Below are 16,408 nucleotides of genomic sequence, written 5' to 3'. Positions count from 1 at the left end.
GTAGAAACCTTAAAGAATGTACTTGAATTGAAGTTGCATGATGAGATAGAAGGAGCTCTACTAGAGTAAGAGACCAAGGTCAAAGAGAAGAAATGGCTAGACTCAACAGCTAAAGAGAGGAAAAAGCATTCTTTACCTGAGGAGGATTCTCACCACCACGAGGACAAGGAAGAGGCAGAGTAGGAGGAAGGACCTTTACTTGTCACAACTATGGGAAGCCAGGACACATGGCAGGAGACTGCTAGCAAACCTAGTGGGTGGAGAAGGAATGACATCGGCAAACTTCATGGGAGACTCCTAAGGAAGTAGAGTCAAATCATCTTTTTTGAGAGACACACACACACACACACACAGAGAGAGAGAGAGAGAGAGAGAGAGAGAGAGAGAGAGAGAGAGAGAGAGAGAGAGAAACCCCACAACCCAATGTAACTTGCCCTAACAGAGTAAAACCACCTCTGAGCCACCGATGATATAGGCAATGTGGTAGATGTATGAGTGAGCACTTTAGTCGAGGTCATGGGCACTTGTAGTAGCCTTGGACACATATAGAGAGAGAGTGTCAAGGACTATGAGTTTAGGGACTTGAGGCACTAGTTGCGGGCTACCAAGTAAGAGGGAAACTTGGTATGGGGTCCATGTGTGCTAGGATTATTCACTTGAGGGGAGGTGTTGAAATATACAAGTGAATAGGGTGTGTGCGGGAACAAGCCCTTAGCAAGTGGCTATGAAAGAGAATCTGTAAATGAGTGAGAAGTAGTGAAAAGGTGAGAGGTATCTACTAGGAGAGAATAAAGGGTAGCATGAGAAGATTTAGAATGTGTGGAGATATTCTAGGAAAAGTGAAGAGGTGGAGAGAATCAAGAAAAAGAGGTGGAGTGAATCAAGGAGAGATTAGTGGTATTAGATGCTTGGATGTAAACTCTATAAATTAATGAGAATTTGCTAGTTTTTTATTATCCATGCCTACATTAACTATCAGTCAATTGCTCACTAATCTCATCTTAATTATCGTCTAATCTCTTTGTTAATGATGTTGATTCTTGCATTCGATTCACCATAGCTCATCACATTGCTACAAATTTAACAAGCTTGGCATTCCATCTGTGGTTACTCCTAGTGTAAGGAGAACAAGGGCTATTTTGAGGACACCTGGTAGTGATCTAAATGTACGCAGCTCTACACGGGTTAGGTACCCTGTTGATAGGTTGAGATATGATGGATATAGATCATTATGCTGACATGATTAAAGCCAAATAGGAATTGGAGCCGACTTGTTTTGAGAAGGCACTTGGAAATAAGAAATGGGAAGATTCCATGAATGAGGAGATGGCAGTATTAGATATGAATGCAACATGGAAGTTAGTGCATTTGTCTAAGGAAAATAAAGCATTTGGATATACATGGGTGTATAAAGTCAAGCATAATGTTGATGGTTCAGTGAGAAGGTATAAGGAAAGATCGGTGGCCAAGGGCTATGCGCAGACTTACGGCATTGACTACGAAGAGACATTCAACCCAGTTACAAGAATGGAAACCGTGAGATCTGTCATTGCTATGGCTGCAGCAAAGGGTTGGTCTTGACATTAGCTGTATGTAAAGAATACCTTCTTGCATGGTGATTTTCAAGAAGAAGTTTTCACGATGCAGCCACCGGGTTATGAGAGTTATGCACACCTAGATTTTGTGTGCAGGTTACACAAATCCTTGTATAGCTTAAAGGAGGCACCCACAGCATGGTCAAACAAGATCGCAAAGTATCTTGTTACCATTGGATTTCAGATATCCAATGCAAATTTTTTATTTTATGTGAAAAAGACAGATAGAGAGATCATGCTATTAGTCATCTATGTGGATGACTTGATTATCTCACTAGTGATGGTGAAGTTCACATACATGATGTTAGGAGGATTTTGAAGCAAAAGTTTGAGATGAAGGATTTGGGTGAGCTGCGGTATTACTTGGACATAGAGGTGGTGAGATCACCTCATGGCATTTTGTTATTGCAGAGACAATATGGCTTGGACATGTCCCAGTATGGTATGATAGGTTGTAAGCCTATTTCAATGCCATAGGAGCAGAACACAAAGTTTTCCATAGATACAAGTGAGATTTTGGAGGACCCCACTACATACAAGCGCATTATAGTGGGTAACTTAATCTACATGACTATTACTAGGCTAGACGAGAGTTATGTTGTTGGACTTGTGAGTTAGTTTATGCAGGTCCCTAGGAATCCACACTTGGATGCGGCTAGACGAATTCTCAGGTATATAAATTCCATAGTTGATTATGGACTTTTCTATGAGGCTGGTATAGAGATATAGCTACATGGGTACACCAATGCTGATTGGGCTGGTATTGTTGGTAATAGGAGATCTACCAGTGGTTTTATGTTCACATTTGGGAGTGTTGTGAGTTGGAGCCCTAAGAAGCAGCCAACAATCTCCTTATCGAGAACAAAGGCAGAGTATAGGGGTGCTGCTATGGCATCTTTTGAGGTAGCTTGGTTTCAGAAGCTACTTAGTGATATGGGTGAGCCCGTGGGTGGATAGGAAAGTTGTCATTTATTGTGACAACATGAGTAGCATATAGTTGGCCAGTAACCCAGTATACCATTGTAGAATGAAGTACATTGAGGTGGTGTATGTCAGCATAGAGAATCAGGTGGCTGACATCTTCATGAAGGCATTGGGCACAGAGAAGCTTCATAAGTTTAGGAGTTTACTTGGAGTGCAGTTTGTGGAGTTGAGCTTGAGGGGGAGTTTTGAGATATCGAGCTCAACTAGTGCTACGGCAGACATTGTGATGACCCGCCTGGGTGATAGCTTCCACACTTATGTCACTAGCATGGTTGGTGAGATTATGGTTGATATGCCGCCACCCAATGGATGATAGGCTGTGTGATAGTAGCCACTTTGGAGTACTAGAGTTATGGCATAGTTATAGCACTAGCCCATATAGTTAAGTTCACACTATAGACCGACCACTTTGTATGTTATAGGAGAGTTATGGCATAGTTATAGTGCCAGCTCATATAGTCGACCAACCACTTTGTATGTCGTAGGAAAGTACTTTCCATTTATGTATATACTCTTATCTTTTAGTTATGTTGTTGTAGAGAAGAGAAGAAGATAGAAGAAAATTTAGCCATCCATCTCTCTTGTGTCTTGCACTCTTTTGTGTGTATGTGTGTGTGTGTGTGGTTGCTTGCAAGGAACTAAATCTCTCTCTCTCTCCCCCACATTCTCTTTAGCATAGAGGACCAAGATTAGGATCATTTAACCACATCACACTTGGAAATTATCCCACATGACCCCATATGCAAAAGGGGTGCCTCCCTCATATAAAAGGGCTCATTTTCAAGAAATGCAAACAAGCTACTCTCAAGTCTTTTTATTATGAGGACAAGTTACCGTCTCTCTTGTAACCTAATTGAACTTCATTCAAGATTAATTAGTTTAATTAGTTCATCATTGTGTTTGTAATTAGGCTTCATTCTTCATAAGATTAAATTAAATTAATCATGAATTAATCAATGTGATTAGGGTACAATGAATTTAATCAATATCAACATCATCATTATAATGGAAGGCATTGATGACCGGTCGATGGCCATCAGACAATAGATCATCATTGTCATCATCATCTCATCATAAGCATCAATGAGGGCATTGTTGACCTCTTCACACCAGTATCCATTAGCCACAACAGGAGACCTAGTGCCACATTGTAGACCAACACATTTGCAAACATTAAAGTTAGCACATCATTTAATAAACAACATTATATAAATATTATTCATTCAAGAACTATCTCACAGGAGGCAGAGCACATTAACTAGATCCTCTAGCATATATATATATATATGCATGAAGTCATAAATCATTCATTCATATCATTATTTCATAGAAGCTAGAAATCTAGAAGTCAGTAGAAAGCATAGAGAAGACCATATCTCCTCTATCTTAATCATGCTTATTTAACATATCATTTTTTACCAAGCTTAGGGTTTTGGATGAGTATGACAAGGATTCCACACATACAGCACTCAATTGTGTTAAGTTGGCTTATATAAGCTCTTTTTATCCAAAGCACTATAAGTTTTCAATGAGGTGTTGTGTGAATACTTTTTAATAGTTATCAAATAAGATTTATTTACAAAAGTGACATATCTTTATGTATACCCTTTTAGAATTTCGTGGTGCTCATGCTAGATCAAATATGTCGAGGAGAGAGACTCACAAAATACAAGAAAAGATCTTTCTTATTAAGTTGCTCAAAATACAACTAAGCTTCTTGCTCATGAAATGCCTTCTAGCTCCACCTTTAAATAGGTGAGCTAGTGGACCATAAGTCCATTCACACACACATCCTTCTCCTCCCTTTTTACATAACCTTAGTCTCTTAATACCCCCCCTTAATACCAACTATGAAAAAAATTGGAATAGGTGGTATTGGACATAGGATGCCTTTATAACATTAGGCATACAAGGTTAGGAATATAGGTGTGGTTACATTGAGATTTAAAACAATTTCTTAGTGGAGTTAGAAGTTGATACAAAGTTAGCCTCTGATTCTTTGTTAGGACATTTGGAAGTGATATGCCCCATTTGTTTACACTTGTTACATTTCATTTTGTTGGGATATTTGATCCAATAATTATTTGCCAAATGACCCACCTTTTTGCGATGGACACATCTTACTTTGATCACTTGATGTGACAAAGCTTGTTCGATATTCGATAAAGTTGTTGCATTTGAAGATTCAGCTCCTCCCTTTGGCCTCTTTTCTTCGTCAAGACAAGATTGAATGACTCCTTCAAGGGTGGGATTAGGTATGTTCTTCAAGGTGGTGTGACTAAGGTGGGGTACACCTTCTTGACTGCTTTTAGCAAAACAGCCACTGCATCATCTTCATCCATTCTCGCATTCACTGATGCAAGTTGAGCCATAAGGCCCTTCAAGTGAGAGATGAAGGCTCCAATGCCATCTCCCTCTTTCAGTTCCACGCTGAAAAAATCAAATTTAAGCGAGATCTTGGAATTCTTACCACCACGAGCTCCATAGAGCTTGTCAAGCTCATCCCATTTCTCCTTTACAGTCGAAAGTTGGTCCACATGGTGAATGAGAGCCTCATCAAGATGAAGCATGATGATGGCTTGTGCCCTCTCATCATCTTCAGTATCTTTAGCCTTAGTTTGATAAATAACCTTAGTGTCGGAGGTGAATGGCCAAAAACCTTTGGACATCATCTTGTACTTGACAAGGACTTGCCAAAAGTGTGGAAGCCCTCTCTTGATGAGAACTTATTAATTTGGGTGTTGTCCTTTTGACATTGGGTATTGAAGGAGATTACTAGAGAGTAATGGGCTGATTTATGAAGAAGAAAAAACCAGAAATTTGTGATGTTTTGGCTTAAGTAGAAAGATAAAGGCTTATGAGAGTGCAACAACCCTTAATCAAGCCAAGGATGTTGCATAAAAAAGGAGATTAAGATGGTGAAGCTTATGGTTTAGCATTTAGGGTTTGTGCCCAACCACAAATTGTTCTATTATATCTCTTCTTTTCCTACAACATTTCCTTTGCCATTCTTGATGTAAGCAGAGGTTTAAATTTCTTTGCTGGATGCATATTCGGATTAATATTTTCCTTGTTAGGATGCAGTATAACCTTGTAGTTACAACAATGATAATATCTGACATTAAGAGCACAGTCAATGATAATTTCTAACACAGTCATACCTTATTGCTTGGATTCTTTTCTTTAAGCCACCTAATGATAAGTTCTAACATCAAGAACACAAATTAAACAGAGCTTTAAAACTCCATCTCATGTACACCAAGCAAAGCCCTGAATCTGCGGAGCTTCTCTGTACCCAATGCTTTGGTGAAGATGTCAGCTACCTGATCCTCTGTGCTGACATAAACAAGGTCAAGGTCTCCTGCCAAGACCTTCTCTCTAATGAAATGGTAGTGGACCTCTATATGCTTCGTGCGAGCATGAAAGACTGGGTTCCTGGCCAACTGTATACTGCTAATGTTGTCATAGAAAATGACAACTTGTCTATCCACTGATAGACCCAAATCTGCAAGTATCTTTCTCAACCAAGCTAACTCACATGCTGCCATAGCAGCTCCTCTGTACTCGGCCTCGGTACTGGATAGAGCAACCGTAGGCTACTTCTTGCTGCTCCAAGTCACAGCAGCACTCCCCAAAGAAAACATGAATCCACTGGTAGATCTTCTATCTGAGATACTACTAGCCCAATCAGCATCTGTGTACCCATGTACACATATCTCTGTCCCAGTCTCATAGAATAGTCCACAATGCAAAGTAGACCTCACATACCTCAGTATGCGTCTCACTGCATCCAAATGCGGTTTTCGTGGAACCTGCATAAACTGACTCACCAACCCAACAGCATAGCTCAAATCTGGTCTGGTGATCGTCATGTAGATCAAACTTCCTACTATGCGCCTATACATAGTAGGATCCTCCAAGATCTCTCCTGAATCTGCACTCAACTTGCCATTCTGATCCAATGGCACAGAAATAGGCTTACAGCCTATCATACCATACTTGGACAACATGTCCAAGCCATACTGTCTCTGCAGTAATCCAATACCATGTGGTGACCTAATCACCTCAATGCCCAAGAAATATCTGAGCTCCCCCAGATCCTTCATCTCAAACTTCTGTCTAAGCAAGATCTTTACATCAAAGATCTCTGCATCATGGTCCCCCGTAATGATCAAGTCATCTACATCGATGACAACAAGCACAACCCATCTATCACCATGTCTCACATACAGCGAGAAATCTGCATTGGCTACATGAAAGCCAATAGTGACAAGATATTCAGAAATCTTGTCAGACCATGCTCGGGGTGACCCACATCCTCATAACCAAGTGGCTGCAACATATACACCTCTTCTTGCAAATCCCCATGCAAGAATGCATTCTTTACATCCATTTGATGTAAAGACCATTGCTTTGACGCAGCCACTACTATCACAACTCTCACTGTTGCCATCTTGGCAACTGGGCTGAAAGTTTCCTCATAATCAATGCCATATGTCTGCGCATATCCTTTGGCTACCAATCTAGCCTTGTACCTGTTTATGCTTCCATCACTGTTATGTTTTACTTTGTACACCCACTTGCATCCAATGGCTTTCTTGCCTTCAGGCAATTGCACTAAATCCCAAGTCTCATTTCCATATAGTGCATCCATCTCCTCATCCATAGCTTTCTCCCAACACACATTTTCAACAGCCTCATCAATGCATGTGGGCTCAACAACCTGCACAACCTTTGCCATATATGCATAGTGATGTGCCACATAACCATCGTAGGTAAATCTCTGCACAGGATTTTTCACTCTCCCAGATCTTCACAGCTTTTCATTCATGGCTTCCATAGCCTTCTTTACACCAGGTGTTCTCATAGCTGGGATCCCAAGCTCCTCATCAAGGCTCATATCTGAGCCACTAGACTCTCCATCAACATGAGAATGCCCTGCAGAAATGTCAGGCATACCAAGGGGCTCAACCACTTTCTCTTTTCCTTTACGTGATGTACTAATTGTTGAAATTTTGTGCGTGTGATTCCTTGTTGGATTTGACATTCACTCTCACAGCTAGAAGTTTCGTACTTTCCTGGCTGTACCGCACACTTCACGACAACGTGTAGCAGGGTTATAACACCTGTATCCCTTTTGCTCAAGGGAGTATCCAATAAACACACATTTTTTAGCTTTTGGATCCAGCTTAGTTCTCAGCTCATCTGGCACATGCACATATGCAATGCATCCAAAGACTTTCAGATGAGACAAATCTGGTTTTTTGCCAGTAAACCTCTCCTCTATAGTTACATCATGTATGGTTGCAGTTGGAGTCCTGTTCATGATGTATACTGCTTTAGAAACAACCTCAGCCCAATAGCTATGCGGCATATTCTTCTCTTCCATCAATGCTCGCGCAATCTCAGCAATGTGCCTGTTTTTTCGCTCAGCAACTCCATTTTGCTGCGGAGTGTATCTGCATGTAAACTGTCTCTGAATACCATTCTTCTTCAAAAATTCAGAGAACTCATTGGAGAAGTACTCTCCCCCTCTATCTAACCTTAAGCACTTTACATATTTTCCTGTTTGCTTTTCAACCAAAACTCTGAAATTCTGAAAGTGAGTGAACACCTCACTCGTCTCCTTCATGAAATATACCCACACTTTCCTTGTGTGGTCATCAATAAAAGTCACATAGTACATGTAGCCTCCCATAGATATGGTCTTTGTAGGACCCCATACATCTAAATGCACAACATCTAGTGCATTTCTGCTCACATATCTGTTATGTGGAAACACATGCTTTGTTTGCTTCCCAAATTGGCATGCTTCATATATTTTCTGCATACCTTCCACTTTAAATTTTGGCAGCCCTGTCACAATTCCTTTTGTCTGCATAGACTTCAATCTCTACACATTTACATGTCCAATCCTTTTATGCCAAATGTCTGTGTCTGCAACAATTCGTGAACCATTTGCAAACATCGCAGCACTCATTTTAGGCATGTCTACATTCAATGTAAATATTCTGCCCACTCTGTTGCCTTTTGCAACCAACCTGCACTTGTCTTTAAAGTCTTCAACATAACAACCATCAGGGTTAAACCGAACCTGCAAACCCTGCTCAATCATCTGGCCAATTGAAACCAGATTCTTTGTTATGTTCGGTATACATGAAGTACATCTGCAAGGTACTTCACTTTGCCATCCTGCATAAACAATGGCACATCTCCAACATGGGCAATTGGATGACCAGTGTCATCCCCTGTTTCCACAAAACGTGGTCTTTCCGGGTTTTTCATCTCCTTGAACCACTCCCCATGACTTGTCATGTGGTTCGAAGCACCTGAATCCACATACGACACATCATCTTTTTGTGCTGCTTCAACATTTTCAGACATGGCATTCACGACATGCTGCATAACAAACAACCTTTCATTATCCTCATTATTTTTGCTTGAGGATGCATAGTTGTTTTGCTGCACTTTTCCATTTTGCATGTCAGCCTGCTTCTTATAACATTCTGCCTGCACATGTTCAGGCTTACCACAATAATAGCATTCACGTGCATCATTATATTGCCTTGGCCAATTTCCATGGCCTCTTTGACTCCCCCTACCTCTGAATTTATCTCTTCCACCTGCATGTTGTTGTTGTTGTTGTTGATTCTGGGACTGTTGTTGTTGTTGCTGCTGCTGTTGGCCATAATTCTGATTACCTGTTCGGCCACCTCCTTGACCGCATCCACGGCCTCCTCTACCTCATCCTCTTCCTGAACTCGTGTAGAAGACCTGTTGCTCTGAACTGTTTTTGCTTTGTGAAGACTGTTGGTCTTCACCCAAGCTCTTCTCTTTGATAATCAGCATAGACACCAAATCTATAAAGTTGGGAATGTTTTCTCGAGTCTGAATAGACGTCTTGAATGCCTTGTATTGTGGCCCGAGACCACGTAGACAGACCTCCACCTTATCATCATCATCTATTGACACACCAATAGATGCAAGGGATTCCACAATACCCTTTATCTTCAGTGCATAGTCATTCACAGACATGCTCTTTTTCTCCACAGTATGTTCATTCTTCAACTGTATCTTACATGCCTTGGTATTTGTTTCATAGAGTTTAACCAAGGTGTCCCACGCCTCCTTGGGCGACTTGGCATCCTAAATATGCCCAATCATGGTGTCCTGTATACTAATGGAGAGCCAATACATTACTTTCCTGGCTCCTTGGTTCCAATCTTTAAACTCTTTCACATCTGCAGCAGTCTGATTTATGTCCGGTATCTCTGGTGCCTCTTCATGCTCACCTTTTATGTAGTCCCAATAGCCCTTTCCCATCAGGAAATTCGTCAACCTGAACCTCCAAGCATGGGTTATTCTTATCAAGTTTCTCAGCCACAATTTGGGTTATCCCATCATTTGACATCTTGCCAAACACACAATTTAACCAGAAATAGCACTCTGGTTTGTCCTGCACAAACTGCTATATTTCTGCAGCGGTACTGTAGTACTCTCAAATGTCACAACCAGTGACCTCAATGTGCATACATACACCCAATGGCAACTGTAGACCTCTTTGCAGCACCCACAGTGTCTGCACAGTCAATCTGTCTTCCTGTAGTTCTTAAAACAGAGTTCTGCAGAGAATCGATGACTTACCTGCAGTGCTCGAAATCGCATGCTTTCTGAAAAACGGAGGTCCAGACGCACCCGAAATGCATTTTCGGCCTGGAAATTTTCGTTCGATAGGACAGAATAGTTGCCCTATAACTTTACTCCTGCGAAGAAAGCTCCTCAATCAGAGATCGTTGCCGGTGCCTCCCGTAGAGCTCTCGACAAGGGTGTAGTCACCAAGACAAATAGGGAAGAGTAGTTGAAGCTCTTACCCTCGTACCGCTTCCTATGGTTTTCTTGCTTACAGATCAGCCCTTAGCACAAACCAGGCTCTAATACCATGAAAAGATGCAGGGGGGAAGAGAGCTTGAGCTCTTGCAAGCACACACACACTCACAAAACCCTAATAGAGAACACACAAGGTGAGAGGCTAAATATCTTCTTCTTCTTCACTCAACACTTAACACACCATATACAAGATAAGAGTACACAATAATATGAAAAGTACTCAACCAATACATACACAGGTTCTCTATAGTGTGAACCCAACTAAATAAGCTGGCGCTATAACTATGCCAGTCTCTAGAATGGCTGTCACACAGCCTGTCATCCCACTGGCCGCATATCACCCAAGATCTCACCAACCATGCCAGTGGTGTAAGTGTGGGGCCTATCCCCCAGGCGGGTCATCAGTGTCCACCGCCTCACTAGACGAGCTCGATATCTCAACATATACTACTTCATGAGTTTAACATAAAAATCTGGAAATGCCTCCCTATTTATATGTGAACCGCTTTAGGTACTTGATGTGAGGTGATGTATATGATATCCTTGATCTTGTGGGGGATTATAAAGGGTTGCCCAAATTTTCAATAAGAACCCTCCAATCAATTAATTTGAAATGATTTGAGTGAATGGGTGGAAGAGAAAAAAAATAGATTAGCAAATTAATTAATGCTTGATGGCATTTTCTAGTTACACATCTTAGAATGCATACATGGTTAAGGGATGGTGTTAGGCTATGATACCAGCTTGAAATTACCAAGCTAGGAGTGATTAGGTATGGATAGTAGTAGAGTATATTTTAATTTTTTGCATAATCTAATTATAAGAAACATAATAAACACTAATGATGACAAGATAATGATAATGTTAGAGAGTTGATCCAACATGCACAAATTTTGATAATGTTAGAGAGTTGATCCAACATGCACAAATTCTATTAGATGAGGAGATTTGAATAGATTGATCAGGGATTAGCTTGATCCTCACCTACACATATTAATCATCTCCTTTGATTTTAAGTTCACCTTGCTTAAATTTTAGGCTCACTCAATGTTGATCAAAGGCTTTTGTGCACAACACATGCCCACTTGAAGTAGATGCCTTTTGGTGGGAAATTTTTTTTAGGTTTACCAGTGTGTTTTCTCATAACCTTAGCAACACCTTGTTTTCTCGATCCTTCAGAGTTATTGGTAGGTTCCTCCTTGTCCAGTTGATCATCTGTTATATTGGAAGCTTTATCTAGGTCCTTATTGCTTGAAGTTGGAGGATGCTGGCTAGAAGATCCTCCTACATGGAAAACAATCATTAGCAAGTGAAAACATAGTAGTCTACATTTAATTATAAAAGTGAACACAACCTTTTGTTTTCCTCTTTCTTTCCCTTTTCAACATTTTTAAGGCTTGTAGCAATGAAGGACTCTCTTCTTGATGATGCTCCTTGTCCATGTCACTATCTACAGGACTTTCTACACCCAAGTCCACGAGTTCTCTCTCCTTGATAGTGTCATCCTTTGGATCAGGTTCCTTGTTTTTTCCAAGGAAATCTGCCACCCACGGTCTCAAGTTCCGTGTCCAACTGTAAATTTTCTACATTACAACCTGGTGTTGAAAAAACTTCATCCATTGGCTGAATGTTTTTGGCATCCTCATTATCTGCAATAAATTCAATCATTAGAAAATATTTTCCCACCTTAGTAGACAGTAAACCATACCAAATTGAAAGTAAACCCTCATAACTTAACACAAGCTCTACCGATTCCAGCTACAAAAGTTACATACTAGAAGCTATCATACTTACCTTCAAACCTCCCAGCTTGCCGGCCTTGGTAGCTTTCAACATGCCTTAACATCTTGGTATCCCTTGGTAGCTTTTAGCATGGAAGACTCAAGCATATCTTGGTAGCTTTTAGGCATCCCTTGGTAGCTACCAGGATTCCAAGGGTAGCTGTTAGGCTTCCAAAGGTAGCTACCAGGCTTCAAAGGGTAGCTATCAGGCTTTTAAGGATAGTTGAGAGGCTTCAAGGATAGTTACCAGGTACCTACCAGGCATCCATGGGGAAGCTCTGAGGCTTTTAAGGATAGCTGAAAAGCTGGAAGGTAGCTACCACGATTCCAAATGTAACTTTTAGGCTATTAAGGGTAGCTGACAGGCTTTGAAGGTAGCTACCAAGCTTTCAAGGGTTAACACCAGTCTTCAAAGAGTAGCTATCAGACTTCAAAGGGTCGCTATTAGGATTTAAAGGGTAGCTGACAGGCTTTCCAGGTAGTTACCACGAATCTAAGGGTTAATATTAGTCTTCAAAGGGTACCTACCTGTTAAGCATCAAAGGGTAAATTCCTAAGTAACTACACTGCTACCTACCAGGACTATAGTGGTGGCTACCATGACTCTATTAGCAGTTACTAGATTCCCTTGGTAGCTTCCATGCTATCCTTGAAAGCTTTCAGGCTTGCCTTGTTACTTTTAGACTTGCCTTGGTAGCTTCGAGGCCTTACTTGGTCGTTTCCATGCTTTCATTCAATGCTTTCAAGCTCGTCTTGGTAGTCAATGTCTTGGTAGTTACAAGGTTCATAGTAGGCTACTAGGTTTCCAAGGGTAGCTGTCAGGCCTTTAAGGGTAGCTGTCAAGCTTTTAAGGGTTGATACCAGGTAGCCACTAGGCTTTAATGGAGTAGCTCTCAAGATTTTATAGGTAGCTGCCAAGTAACTACCAGGATTTCAAGTTTATAAGGGTAGCTGATAGGCTTACCAAATAGCCACCAGGCTTCCAAGGGTTAATAGCAATCTTTAAAGTGTAGCTACTAGGCATCAAAGGGTAATTTCCATGACTACACTGGGAGCTACCAGGACTCTATTGGTGGCTAACATGACTCTATTGGCAGCTACCAAGATTCCCTTGGTAGCTTCCATGCTGTACTTGAAAGCTTTCAGGCTTGCCTTGGTAGCCTCTAAGCTCTACTTGGTAGTTTCCATGCTTTCATTCAAAGCTTGTAGCCTTGCCTTAGTAGCTGGCAGCAAAGTCTTGGTAGCTACTAGGATTTTAAGGGTAGATACCAGGTACCTCTACGAGGCTTCAATGGGGTAGCTCTCAGGCTATCAAGGATAGCTGACAAGCTTCAAGGGTAGGTAGCAAGAAAATACTAAGCTTCCCAGGGTAGCTATTAGGCTCTTAAAGGTGGCTGACAGGCTTCAAAACTAGCTAATAGGTAGCTATCAGGTTTCCAAGGGTTAATACCAGTATTCAAAGTAAAAGCTACCAGCCACACTGGTATCTACCAGTCCAGGTTGGCACTCACAACTACTAAATAAGCAGTTACAGTCACCAAAGGAATAGACTTGTACATGTACTCTTATTTGTGGTAGCTTCTAGGCTCACAATCTAGCTACCAGCCCATCAATGTAGCTCCCAAGCAGCATAAGATAGCTACCTTGCTACCAGAATCAGGTACCATGCTACAGATGACAACTCTAGGTGCTACCAGAATCAGGTACCATGCTACAGATGACAACTCTAGGTGGTACCATTTATCCACATGCATCTTACCCTCGCCCACCTTACAAAAAGGTACACAAAAAAACCCAGTAATGAAGACAAGGGTTAGAGAGCATAACCGTATGGTACGTACCGTGGGAAAAGCACGATTTGGCAGCAGTGTTTGGAAGCATGGAGGGTACTATGCTTCGTGACTCCCTTGCATAACCGGGGGCATCAATGTGGCCAAGCATCACCAAAGACCTTGTAGCAGGCGAGATCATTTGTGTGCATCCCATAGCCATGCAAATCTCCTTGCTTGTATAGCAAGGTGAGCAAAACAATAAATATGATAAGCATGACCACAAGGAAGTATAAACATGCAAAGACCATTTGCATCATACATGACCAATCAACAAGCAGAAAAAATATTGTGCGCATCCGATAAGCCCAGATCTACATGTGGTAATTTAGGTGTTGGCAAGGATAGGAACACTTTGTTCCTTCTTGCCTGCATGTCTTTCACAAAATCCACCTGAGCACACACATGCATCTCTATTTGTTTTGCATTTTCTAGAAACTCTTGACTTTCACAACCCCCCGCACTAGCAGGAATAGTACCCATAATAACTCCATCCACAGTTTGGATGGTCAGCGACAATCTGTCCACTTTCATCCTCAGCTCCTGTAACTTCCTAGCATCTACATTTTCAACCTTTTGCAACTCAGATTGTGCATCTTCCAACAGTCTTTTCAAACTACTAACCAGGAGCTGTGCCCCTTCATCTTGATGCATATCCGCTTTGTACTTGTCAACTTTTCTTGTAGCTTCATTGAGCTCTAACAGGGCATGAGCATATTTCCTTTCAAGCACCTCAATTATTCCGTCCAACACAGCAATTGCCTCTAAGTCCACATGCATATTTTGTACTGTCTCTGATTGCTCAAGAGGCTTCACCTGTTCAAACCTGGAGGTATGCGGTGCAGAGGAAGCATGGAAAATAGACCATCGGTGTTTCTTTGCTTGTAGCTTCTTTGCATCCATAGCCGCTATCATGCTCTCAGAAAATAAAGCCCAATCGACTGGCCCTTTTGTACACTCATGCAGAAAACCTCTTGCAAATGCCTTGGTCACCTCCATCCCATAGTTGCTGGGAGGTTCCTGATATACCAAAGTAAAAAGGGTGTAGAACCTAGGCCACAACTCTAGCTTTAAAGTCCTGCATTTTACTTTACTACCCCTTCTTGGCACCTCATCAAAACATGATAGCCAATCTGCATCTATAAAATTAGCCTCACCCAATGTTCGTGCATCCACTCCAAAATTTGAAAGACCGTAGACTTCATGTGCTTGGGCTTTGGTCATACAGAAAACTGACTTTCTTTCAAACTAGACATATGGAGGGTACCAACGCGATTTGCCCTGTAGCACAACCAGAATCAGTCCAACACATTTATACTAACATATTTTCATGTATGATCTGCTTGCTTTGGACATGCACCTTCCATATATATGCATGAGGCTACAAGTATGCTTATGTTAACAATGCTTGTGTGCATGTATAGAAAGTGTGGCATGTAGACAAGCCAGGCACCTGAACAAAAATTGGTTGCACAACGTGTAAAGATGCTCACCTCTGTGCTTGGAGTGGCATCTGAGCCCAGTTGCATGTTGAACTTCTTGCTTGGAACTTCTTGCTTGGTGTAGTAGGTGATTTGGGTGTAAGAGGATAATTCCCCTTTCTTGTAGCTCCTTTGGCCTTTGCTGCAGCTGAGGAAGGAGAGGAGGAAGCTCGCACCCTGTGAGATTTCCTGGCAGGGGATGGCTCTGGAGAAGATTCAAAGCCTGAGGGAGCAGGAGAAGAAGTGGGAGAGGAAGTCCTGCCTGCAGCATTTCCCCTGTGTGTCCTGGTGTTTGACCTCCCTCTTGACTGCTTTCTTGTTGCTCTCAAGCTTCTAGCGTTTCCATGCTGGCAAGCTTCCCCCCCAAATGAGGGCCCCTGCTGCTACAACCGACGGGCACTCCTCATGATGGTTGCGAGTGGTGCAAAGGTAGTGCCCCCACTCGTCGTGCCCTGAATTGAATAAATTAAAAAGCTTATTGAAGTCTTTTAAAAATCCCAACATTCCTATGGCTACCAAACACTGAGCTACCTCCCAGCTCCCAACCCTGAAATCTAGTAGCTAACGGTACCACCTATTCATGCATATACCCACATACATTCAATATGTCAATTGGGTTCTCTTGACTTATTCAGCAATAAATGGTAAATAGCTAAGGAAAGAGGAAAATTTTGAATTAACAAAGTGATTAGTGGCATTTACTAGTTGGACATCGTAGAGTGCATAGATATTTTAGGGATAGTGGTAGGCTCTGATACCAAATTAGAATTAGCAATTTGGGAGTAATAAGGTGGATAGGAATGGATAGGCTCAATATTTTGCCATAATCATGAAAATTTAATTAACACTAA

The sequence above is a fragment of the Cibotium barometz genome, chromosome 22, assembly GCF_041138505.1.
Source record: "Cibotium barometz isolate CiBa-2024 chromosome 22, ASM4113850v1, whole genome shotgun sequence".
Taxonomy (NCBI): Eukaryota; Viridiplantae; Streptophyta; class Polypodiopsida; order Cyatheales; family Cibotiaceae; genus Cibotium; species Cibotium barometz.
Note: the sequence above shows the minus strand (reverse complement) of the source record.